The 12,065-nt window shown below is 44.6% G+C and overlaps 1 protein-coding gene across 6 annotated transcripts in view; it reads right to left on the bottom strand.

Moving 5' to 3' along the window:
• RFX3 (regulatory factor X3) overlaps window positions 1-12,065 on the bottom strand; it is a 1,045,627-nt gene that overhangs the window by 685,577 nt on the left and 347,985 nt on the right. The window lies entirely within an intron of this gene.

Here is a 12,065-nt window from a genome sequence, read left to right as displayed (position 1 = left end):
ATGGCGCACCTGGAAAGCCAGCCTTAACATTACTACCAACTCATTGAGTGCTTCAGTAAAGTCCGGTTTGGCTATTGAAAGTGCAGACAAATAAAATGCGAGAAGAACAAAAGACAGAAAGTCAGAGACTTTTTGTGGAGCAGAATTACCACAACATCAAGGAACATTGCAATATGTATAATATGAATTAATTTGGATAGCCAGCCATTACAAATTTGGCCTCAGTCAGCTGTGGCAGCCATATGTAAAACTGGCATTCGCCAGTTGCTTTGAATTTACGTTCCCTTACTTAAATATAAAATATGTTTAATACCAATGATTGAAGTGTAACATATACCTGTTGTACTAGCATTCCACGTCAGAAATATCTTACTGCAGTACGGTCTTTGATTTTTTTCGCATCAATCACCAATTGCAGCCTTGCTGTAAATATTGTATGGTATTGTTTGTTTTAAAATAAAATAATAAGGTACGATATATGTATACTGTATTTTACTGCATCCACACAGAACACTGTTGGGTATTGTAAGAAGTTACCAGCATGTGTCGGGAATCTAAGATCAGCCCACCATTTCCCGGCTGCACATGTTGCACTGCTGTGCTAGTGTAGCACGACCGCAGCCCATAGAACTCGCCTCTCTGCTTGGGGCTCATCTGCCTTCACCCAGAATTCATCCCTCAAGTACCGAGCACTCTGGACTTGTACTCCGTTGCCTGCTTTCCCAAGCCAGCTCGCATGTGCAACCACTCCTCGCACACAACTGCAGAGTCTCTACTGAAGTCCTAGCGCAAGTCGAGCCTCGTCGTCCTGAATCCTTTTGCGACGTCTCCACCTTGTACAGTGGTGTGGCCCACCGGATGGTCCAATCTGCTGGGGGGAGGGGGGAGCTTGATGGAAGATGGGAGGAGGGTGGTGGTGGGCGGAAAAGGATTGACATGATCTGTGCGCTGCTGTATTCTGAATAGCCACATTGGTCTCTCATGGTCATCCTGTGCTCATCTTGTTATGCATCTCCCCTGAAAACCCTGAGGGAAGACGTCTGCTCCCGTTCCGACGGTCCTGAACCTAATGGTCTTCCTGCAGCCTCTCTTCCTCTCAGAGCAGTGTTCACAGATCAGGAGGGTTTGCATTGCCTCAGCCTTTGCCTCCATGCAGTCCTTCGAATTCAAGCCTGGCTGCTCTTCTAAGGAGTGCTGTCCCCTGCTTTAATAGCTCATGAGTATGGGTCGCTCATGGGAAATCATCACACCTTCTCAGAACGGTTGCTATGCTTCATGCATTTTGTGATGCAATCATACATCTACTTCTAATATGTGCTGCTATACGCTTAATTGATAAAAAAAAAACAGCGTTTGTTATGACTCTCGGCAGTTGCACCATTAAATTACTTTAATAATTTAGATCTAGGAAGACATAGCGTAGAGCTTCAAAACTGATTCATTTTTGAAGAGGAAAGAAAATATCACATTCTGTCCCCATTTTTAACACATTGTCTCTCAGTGTGCCGTTTGGCACTACCTAGAAGGTTCGACCAGTCTACACCCTGACAGAGACCCGGCAGCAGGGGTGGACTGGGAACCAAAAGAGACACTGGAAATAATTCTCAAAGTGGCCCCAAATTACACATTTTCAGCAAGCCCAAATCTTTTCCAATGAGAACACTTGGAAATAAAATAGGTTACCACACAAAAGAGGTCCAGGGTGCAGAGTCTAGCAGGAAATCTCCAGAGTTCCATGTAGGCCAGTACAGCCTTGCCCGGCAGGCCGTTAAGCCTGTGTTCTGTTCCTGTTCAGTCACTGACATGAATTCAATTCTAAACAATATATTTGTCTTCACTTCAAGGCCCCATCTCAGAGAGATATGGATGAAAAAATGGGTCACGGACTAGCTTTGGGGAACAATGTCCAAGAATACCTTTGGTAATTTACAGTGGACATGTAGGGCTCCTGATGGATACCACCTTAAACTTTAATTTCTACTATGTATGAGCAAAACCCCCATTTTTGGGATGCACAACCAATTTTGAGGGGTTCCATACACCTTTGTTGTTTTTCTTGAATTGTAAATTGGGTTGTGAGGCATTTCTAGCCTCACAATTGCTCAATTAATGTTTTGGGGGCATTAGGAAGTCGCTACTACTGACAGTGAAGGGAGAGTTCCATCTTAAGTGAAGTCTTATAGGAAGACGGTGTCCCATTTTCTTTATACTTTGTAACATTGTTATTAGTCCAAGCATGTGCACAGAACAAGCTCGTGGCAATGAACTGTGATTTCCAATGTGTTTCCGTGCACACGCACCATTCTTTTTACTGCAATCATGCTTATGCTCAAAATGCCTGATCCTTGTGGAACAGGTCCTGCTCTTTGTGCCCTCTCGCGTTTTGCTCATTACTTGCAATCCCAGTCCAAAAACTTCCAAGTAAAGTCATACACCTTTGTGAGGCCCAGTCCTGGACTCCCGGACAGTGATTTTTGTGTGTTTAAAACTGTCTGGAACTGAGTTTGGGATTGTCTGGTCCCAATCCACATTCCAGCCAGGGTATGTCTGTTGCTCTGCAACAATTGAGCAGCTGGCTGTCCATGAACGGACAGTCTCTGCCTGTTTGAATAGTGCAGTTCCCTCCAGTGGGTGGGCTATGACAGCTTCCAGTCCAGATTTAGGATAAGAGAAGAGGTTCTGAATCCATTCTGGAGACTGTCCACTGGAATCAAGACTCTGAAGACCGACGTCACTGCTGAGGAGAGGTGAAGGACTGCTGCTGAGGAATTAACATTGCCAGGGCCATCCACCGGAGAACCTCTGGGCCTTCTGATCGGATGCCTTCCTTCATTAGACTGGTTAGCCTAAACAGTCTTGTGTCCTGCAATGCCATCCTGTCATCTGTGGACGCTCGATGGAGCATCACAGTGGGTGACCATACAAAGAAGGGTCATTACTACTGCAGAGCCTACTGCAGAGGGCACTGTTTCCCCTGGAGTCATTACACTTTGCAGATCACTTGATCATGAGACAGGAACCTTGTTGCCCACAGCAGCTGCTCTCCACTGAGACAAAGGGCTGCCTGTAGCCTGAGTTCTACTGACTGCACGTTTGGAGCCTGCCTAACCCTGACATGGGTCATCCAGCCAATTCACTGTGCCTGCAGCATCCTGCTTTTCATTAATTATCAACGGAGTGACTGTTCACCATAGTCCAACCCATCTAGCGGGTGAATTCCTGGAACTGTGCCTACCTTGGGAGTTTGGAACTGCACTTGCCAGAACAAAACCCAACACCAAAAACTACCTCTGCACCTGCAACCCACTGACCCACATTCACCCTGACCAAAGGCATACACAGCCCAGCAATCCCTACTTATTTGGCAGTAGTTTTCTGGGAAACTGAGTTCATGTAGTTGAGACTACTTACCACTTCTGGTGCCCCTTCTCTGTGTAGGGCTTCAATTGTCATATAGTCTAATCCCTACAACTACCCTTACTTGACCATGTGTGCTAGAGTTCTGGATTCCTTCCTGGGGACCCCTCAGTGACTAGAAATTGGGAGTTGCTCCTTCCTTTTGGGAAACTCAATTGAACTAATATGTTACTTCTTAAAGACATACATGATGGATTTGGCCATGTCCTGAGCTAGGGGAACCTTTTGGACTTCTTTCACTAACTATTTTTCTTTCCCCCAATTTACCTTAAATATTAATGCTTTTTCTCTGCTTTAGTGTAATTGGAACTGTGTGCGCTATAAGGTGGTGTGCACTCCCCTTTTGGGGAAAGGCCTCTCAGAATACATATAGGTTTGCTTATTTAACCATGTAGTGCCCATGCCATTTCATTGTATATGTTTTAATAAACAGTATACTTTCATTTACATCTGCTTGGACCTTTGAATACTTGACAGTCTGCAAGGGATGTTAACTGTACCTCTCGACACTATACCCCCAAGATCTCGAAGTCTAATCCTGGCTGCTCAGCTTAGGATATTCAGTGAGAGTTTGTTGGACTGAAGTGTGAAAAGAATTTGAAGATCCACTAGGTTGGTCTCTTCCCAGCGTTGCTTCTGAAAATACCTCCCAACAGACGGCAAATAAATTTCAGTGCTTCAGGCCAGGCTCAGACTGGCCTCTCTGGAAATAGGGCAATGCCCGAACCAAAAACGCAAAATGCTAATGTGAGATAGTTTTTAGCTGAAAGTGGGCCACTTTTTTGGCCAATGTGAGGATTTACTTCACCAAGTGGCTAGTAGTTTTGATCACTGTTACTGAATAAATAGTCTTTAAAATGCACAATCTGCATCATATTGTTTCAAAAAACTCTCCCTTGGGCACTACTCAAACGGTCTGTAACAAAAAGGAATGAATTGCCATTTGCAACTGTGGGCCCCTTTTTCATTGGTGCCCGAGACAACTGTATGCCTCAGTCCGACCCTGCTTCAGGCAAATGTTCACAAAAGGAATTTCCAATGCTTTTATAATGTGTAATTTAATTAGCGCTACTTTGAAATACAACTATGTCTGAGTCGCCTGTGGTTACTGGAAAATTAATAAAGGTACATTACTTCATTTCATTAAATCATCAGGAGACTACTTTTCAATCTGGAGTTTTAAATACCTTTCACCATTACCCCCCTCTGAGCAGTTAATTACCTCCACGGACGGTGGAAAGCACACTTACCAACCTCAGTTCTGGCAAAGTGAGAGTAACTACGCAGAAGGGAGAAAGGCATTTAACCCCTGACATGTGCTTTCTGATAGTCCTTTGCACACATTAACGCAATTAGTTGGACAGGGTTGGTTAAGAAACAGATCCCCTAATAGCAGTGTACATCGGGATCCTACTGCAGTCCCTTTTCCCAATGTAGGAACTGCTTGTGTCCAAACATCGGGGGAGGGGAAGGCGTTTCCTTAACCTTCATATTTTACTTCACCCAAAGTCTCTTTATTTCTGACTTTCTGATGCGGCAGACTCCATCAACAACACCAGAGGCAGTCAGTAAGAAAGAGCGCCATCTCAATCATTGCCCACATCAAAAACAGTCTGTAGACAAGCAGAGCTAATATCAACAAAACCATAGCCAGCGGACAAGAAAAGGGGGCTATCACATCCACCAATCACACCGGGACAGTCGGTGGAAAAAAGGAAGTCTCCCATCAAACATACCCGAAAGCACGAGCAACAACAGCCAAGCTCAGAGAGAAGCAAGTGGAAGGCACTCATACTATTAGCTTTTCATCTAAAGGAGGTATGGGAGCTAGTGATCGCATGATAGAACTTCTCCAAATCCTGTATGGGAAGCACAAAGTGAAGAAATTCAACAGCCCCCAGGGATAATGCTCCTAAAAGCCAGGCGTCCAGCAGCTTCAGCAGCACTACAACAAGCAGGGGCTGGGAGTGCTGCTTGCACCCAGTCAATCTGTTGGAACCACAATTCCAACTAATAAGAAAAAAGCTCAGCAAGGACCACGCAAGCAGGCGCACGCTCTAGCATGTGAATCAAGCAGTTTCCTTTGTCAACGGAGGCTAATGTGCCACAGGAGTATCTCAGACCCATGACAGCCAAACAACTAACCCTTCGCTACAGCATGTGTGTTGTCACATACTCTATCAGAGGCATGTCTGTTAATCCACAAACGTGCCATGTGCATGCAATAGTTCTGTCCTATTAATACAGAGGCTCAGAATATTAACCAGAACACTGACACAGAGATGTGATCAAACAGGATAAATACTCGGTCTCACACATTCAGATACAGCGAGGCTGCCAAAATCAAAATACCACTTCATACGACATGTGAAGTTGCGAGCGACAAGATGTTATAAAGGCTTAAGGCCAGCAGTCAATATTCACAGTAACAAGTACTGGATTACCGCATCAAATATAATGTATTCTTGACATATGAACATTGGCAGAGGGGCCAGGCCCAAGCAGTCGGGAGAGCACTTGGCTAGATGCTCTCCATAAAACTCCAGATATCCTATAACCCATCGGCCGATCAGACCACCACCTTGGCAAATGAACACGAGACCTGCACTTCCACCCTGGCAACGTGCAGAAGGAAGGCAAGCACTTGGGGTGAGCTGCAAGGTGGCATGTAGCACCTTCCAAAAACTTAAAAGAAATATGTTGATATTGCACTGTCAGAACCTATACAATAGGCACGCTCTGATTTGTATCCATCAGCTCACACACCTTTATCGCTACAAGCTCCAAAGAAAACTGTCTTTTTCACATCGGTGCCAGAATGTACGATATAATCTGTTTCAATGTCTCGGACAGTACTGCTTTGTCAATTTCCAGCATTTACTACATCTGCTTTGGTGCCACCCACCATCGAGCACATTGCATGCAAAGCTTGCCCATTAGAATGATTTTATTTTACATACCTCTTACAAGCCATTTGGACTACGATTAACAGCCATGCTGTAATTACGGAACTTCCTTCGATCTTAAAATTATTATTGGGTTTTTATAGTGCGCCAATTGACCGCTGTGCGTAGCCTTGCCCGAGGTAAGGAGATTTTAGTCCCGCCCAGGGACTGCAGCATACCTTAGTGTGCTGGAAAGAGTTGTCCAGAAGATAATGTGATAGAGAGCAGAAAATGAGAAGGAAACATTGTGGGGAATAGTGAGAGGCTTAGAAGGAGACTATACAGTGATGGAAGAGTTGTGGTGGAGGGACAATCAAAATAAATCCGAGTACATGAGGGGCTTGAAATGTTCTCTGGCTATTCTAACTGAATAACTAACGGAACAATCTCTGTTTATTATTAATCCCCTTTCGTGAACACCCTTTATTACAGGGCCATCCAAAATGGCAAAAGTGCGCTACACAAGACTAGTTTACATACACGTGTAAATCACTAGCTAGGCCAGTAACTAGCTGCAATGGAAGATCACAAATCTTATTCTCCAAAGCGTCTGGCACTATACGGCTCAAATCCATACGTTTCTTTCTTTGGCAACTGTTTGGCGTTCAACACCACACTTCTGCAGAGGCCAGACTGGGACAGTGCGCTATACAAGGCTGCTTTTTACACTACATTCACATACACCGTAACCTTGCCAGGTATGCACAGATCTACAGCAGGCCAACCCCTAAAGGCAGTGGAAGCTTGCACACCTTACTTCCCAAAGACACTGGCAATATGCAGCAAACAGTGTTTTTTTACCTTAGCTACCAAAGTTATGAAAAAATAAGCTACTTTTTTCTTGCATGAAGTTGTCGGATTTTATATTGGCGCAAACTTAACTGCAAACCAACGCAGCGTGGTATGGCTGGTGGAGACATTCACAGAATACAATGCCCTGGGTTCCCTTAGAAGGGTACAATATCAGGGGCACGCCTAGAAGGGTGTGGTGAGAGGAGTTACACAAGATTGGGGAGGGAAAGGTGGAGGTGGACTCAGTTTGGGTCGGAGAAACTCAGCTGATTGATAAACAAAGGATCCTTTGAGGTTGACCTTGTATTGGCAAGGCAGATGGCTGGCCAGTATAGGATCGTTTAGGAAAAAAGATACCAAAATAGCCCGGTTATGAACGCAAAGGAAATAGCAGCACATTCGTTATTTGGAACATCCGCTTTCTGAATAAAGCAGGTGACTAGAGCAGACTTTCTCATGTTGTCTTAAAATAAATGTCATTTTCGATAAAAGACAAAACAAACAGGAAAGTGACAGATAATACCATTTCCTAAGAAATCATCCATTTGTACGCAAGGAATAATTGGGTGGCAGTGCCCTTTTTTCAGTCTCGCACATAAAGTCCAGGTCCAGCACTTGCAATCTTGGATAGTACTCCACCTTTACATGCAATTCTGATTAGTCTGAGGGCTGTGGGCTAGATGTTTCACTGTGTCACTTAGTAATATGTATTGTACTGGCCATGTTAATTACTCTTGCATATAAAAGATATATATTGTACTGCTATTACACTGTCTAATCTGGTTGTTGGCACGCTCGGGAGGATAGCTGAGGGTCAACGAGCATCACAGGTTCGATCCCCGGGTCTGCAAATAACTAACCATATCCTATGTCCATTTTTTTATGTCCTGCCCGCTAACATGGGGCAGACTGATTTCATCATACATGCTTTCTTTGGATCTCCTCCTGGCAGCTAAAGATGACTCCCTCATCTGGTTCGCGAACCGGCGTATAGTGGGAGTCATGCTTTACACGCCTTATACAGCAAGAGTCTTGCTAGTTGTTACATACAATTTCCCTTGACCAGGACACCTAACTCCAACACCACCACAACCACCACCCATCACTGGCGCTAAAGCGGGGCAGCCAGCACCGAGCTTCCTCTGCTCTGCTTACAACAGAAATGGCGCTCAATGAGAGTTCTGTCCATATTTCAAAATAAATACTTTAACATGAACATCAATTAGACATTCCCTGAGCCTTCCATCTCCACCCGCTCAGTGAATTGTTTCGATGTCTTTAAAAAGACAGTGCCACATTGATTATGAAAGTCCTTTTCGCCAGTTGCTTGCAGATGGCACAGCCTAGGAGGCTGGCAACCTCTATCAAGGTCCAGGAAGCCTTGGACTCTATAGACCGAGCTCATGAACTGCGCTCTGCTCGCTCGTGTGTGTGTGCGTGTGAGAGAGAGAGAGAGAGAGAGAGAGAGAGAGAGAGAAAGAGAGGGATGTGAGATGCAGGAGGGTGGAAGAGAGCAGGGGTAGTGTTGGGAGCGGAAGAGTAGAAGGGAATTGGATGGGGAGACAGGAGAAGAGAGAGTGAAAGCGTGGTAAGATCAGGGGATGGAGCGTGGGGGGAGGGGTAGAGAGATCGAGAAGTAAGCCTACGAAGCGAAGTATAGGTAGTGGGGAAGAGTACAGTAGGATGGGGAAATAGTGTAATGTAAGAGAGAATTGAGCTCAGATAATGGCCTATAAAGTGAACAGAGAAAGGCCTTTCTGAAACAGTGAGAGAGGTGCTATTCACAAATGTATACTTGCTATTGGATCGCGCACCTTGCTTTCTGCCGTGATAAAAAAAGGATGCCCGTTTCATGTGCGAGGTGTGAACAAATGCATGCGCGTCCACATTTTTCAATTGGGTGAAAGTGAATTTTGGATTGGAACCATTTCCAAGGTCTGATTTTAAACCTGAAGATACAACTGGAATTCATACATTTCTTCACCTGTTGCATCATTAGAATCTAAGAACATGCAGAAAATGCACAGGAAAATCAGGACTGTGCACATGTAAAAAATACAAGGCCCTGAACTTTGGAATGCATTTACAATTCTGTAGGCATAAGGACACATGGTTAGGGTTTAAAACCACAAAATAATCCACTTCTATATTACAAACATGTCATGTGTCAGAAATAATTGTATTTAGCATAGGTTTAATTTGAACTAAAATAATAAGGTCCCACTGAAAAAGTATTATTCAATGTCCCATTTGGTTTTCCATTGCATGTATTTCAATTCCAGTAATGCTGTGATGTATTTGAAACTCGAGGGTAAACAGGACCGGACATATCCATTATTGCTAGGGGGGGGGGGACTTAAAACTGTCCAAGAGTTCACATCACTCCAGTTGCGCCCCTCGTCCCCTTTAGGAAACCAATCATGATGAGATATGCTCATGAGATAAGCTGTGTTATTGTATTTATGGAATATTTCTCTACTTTCATTATCTAGGGCTGAAACAGCATTAAAGTCACAAGGTTGTCTACTTAAAGGAAAGAAGCACAGTTGAGCTTTCTATGTTAAATGCTAAAGGTATTTGTACCGCGCACCGTCACCAACGGAGTTGGTCCCCAGGCGCTCTGGCGGATCTGTAAACGATAAGGTGGGATAGGTTAGTAAGGTGAAGGGAGAGTAGGATAGTGAGGGGAGTGGTGTTCTTTTGGCAGCTTCAACTCGGTATACACCGGGTGCTGAGCTTAGGTTCGGGTGTTGGATCGGTGTCAGTCCGCGTGTGCTCTTGGGGCGGCTCATGTGTTGTTGCAGTGTTGTGAAGTGCGTGCGGCTTGTTGTGCGAGAGAGGGTTGTGTGAGTTTTTGAGTGAGAAAAGTATGCAGAGAGTTTGAGCTTATATTGGTTAGTGGGTTATCTGACATTTAACATGCTAACATTCACAGTTTTGTCTAAGTGTAGCACTTGCTGACCTTCATAATCCTATCTAGATGCGACGCAGGCTAATGTTCAGGAATTCTATCTAGGTGTGCGCATGCTAACATTCACAATCTTATCTAGATGCTACGCAGGCTAATGTTCACAATCTTAAGTGTGGCACATGCTAACATTCAAGTTTCACCTAAGGGCGGGCATGCTACCATTCAATCAAATCCTATCTAGATGCGAGGCAGGCTAATGTTCACAATTCTATGTAGGTGTGGGCATGCTAACATTCACAATATTATCTAGATGCGAGGCAGGCTAATGTTCACAGTTCTATCTAAGTGCAGGCATGCTAACATTCAAAGTCCTATCTAGATGCGACGCAGGCTAACGTTCACAATTCTATCTAAATGTGGGCATGCTAACCTTCAAGTTTCACCTAAGTGCGGGCATGCTAACATTCAAGTTTCACTTAAGTGCGGGCATGCTAACATTCAAAGTCCTATCTAAATGCGACGCAGGCTAATGTTCCCAATTCTATCTAGGTGTGGGCATGCTAACATTCATAATCTTATCTAGATGCGAGGCAGGCTAATGTTCACAATTCTATCTAGTGTGGGCATGCTAACATTCAAGTTTCACCCAAGTGTGGCTCTTGTTGACCTTGATAAGTGTGTTAGTATGTAATGCAAGGCAACTTCTACAATCCTGTCATGTATAGGTTCAGTGTGGTGGTCACAAATGTTTCTAAGTATGCCTGGTGTGAGTCTATGGCAGTCAATGTTATTGGGAGGTAAGATAGAGTCGCAGGGGTTTTCTGGAGTAGAGTAATTGCTCTACTCCCCACCCATGCCACACTTACAGTTTTTGTTGGTGTCTGTTGACTCCTGGCTTCACTGGCATCCCCTGCGGACACCTGCAGACACATCTTGGGGCCGTCCTTTGCCTCGGGGTCCTTCTCCGCAGGGCTGCCCTTGGATGTCCTTGATGTGGGGTATGTGGACCAATCTGGATGGAGTGGGCATGTTGGGAGGCGGGCAGAGGGAAACCAGGAAGCGGGTGGGCAGAGGGAGAGGGACCACGCGCCGAGTGCGCTATGGTGCTTTTAAGCACCTTTTAAATTGCAAAAGTTGCCGTTTTTTAGGAGGTGGCAGTGAGGAGACTCCTTACCTTCCAGTGGGGGTCACTGGAAATGGCGAGGAGCAGCTGGAGCAGACCCTCGCTACGCCTGTGTTTGCTTTTTCTTTTTAAATGGACCAATCGGTACGGGGGGAGGCAGGCAGAGGGAAGCCAGGAAGCGGGTAGGCAGGGGGAGAGGGACCACACGCAGAGTGCGCTATGGTGCTTTTAAGCACCTTTTAAATTGCAAAAGTTGCATTTTTTTTGGAGGTGGTGGTCAGGAGACTCCTTACCTTCAAGTGGGGGTCACTGGAAATGGCGAGGAGCAAAATGTAAAAAGAGCGAATTTCCCCATGTACCAACAGTGTCATCTTGTGGTCGAAGTCAGCATACTCTTCATGTACAACTGGAGGAAACTTTCTTTGTGTGTACATTTTAATCAAATATTTAATAGTAAAAGAAATCACAGCTCCGTGATGCAAACTCCAATTCACATAAGACCAGTTGCAAAACATAAATGAAAACATAATTTTCAACATTTATAATATCCTTGTGGGTTTTCATGGAAAGTTTGGAGGGAAAAAAAGGGAAAAATGCATATCTCCTGAAATATTTAACACACTGTGATATTTCACACGTGTGATTGTGCGCCCTGGTCTACACATTACAGTGATATTGATGTTATTAATCTCACACGTACAAATCAGAAGTTAAGGCATACAAGCTAAATTTACATGTTCTCAGTTGGAGTGAGTTTCCCCTCCCAACAGTGTTGTGAGACTGGTAAAAACCACACCTAGTCACAAGGTTTGTGAGGAGTCAAAAGAGATATAATTGCTGGCAGGCAGAACATAGGGAGGATCATTAACTAATATGG

The sequence above is a fragment of the Ambystoma mexicanum genome, chromosome 6p (assembly GCF_040938575.1).
Source record: "Ambystoma mexicanum isolate Mex_15411 chromosome 6p, UKY_AmexF1_1, whole genome shotgun sequence".
Classification (NCBI taxonomy): Eukaryota; Metazoa; Chordata; class Amphibia; order Caudata; family Ambystomatidae; genus Ambystoma; species Ambystoma mexicanum.
This window is presented reverse-complemented; position numbering and strand designations above follow the sequence as displayed.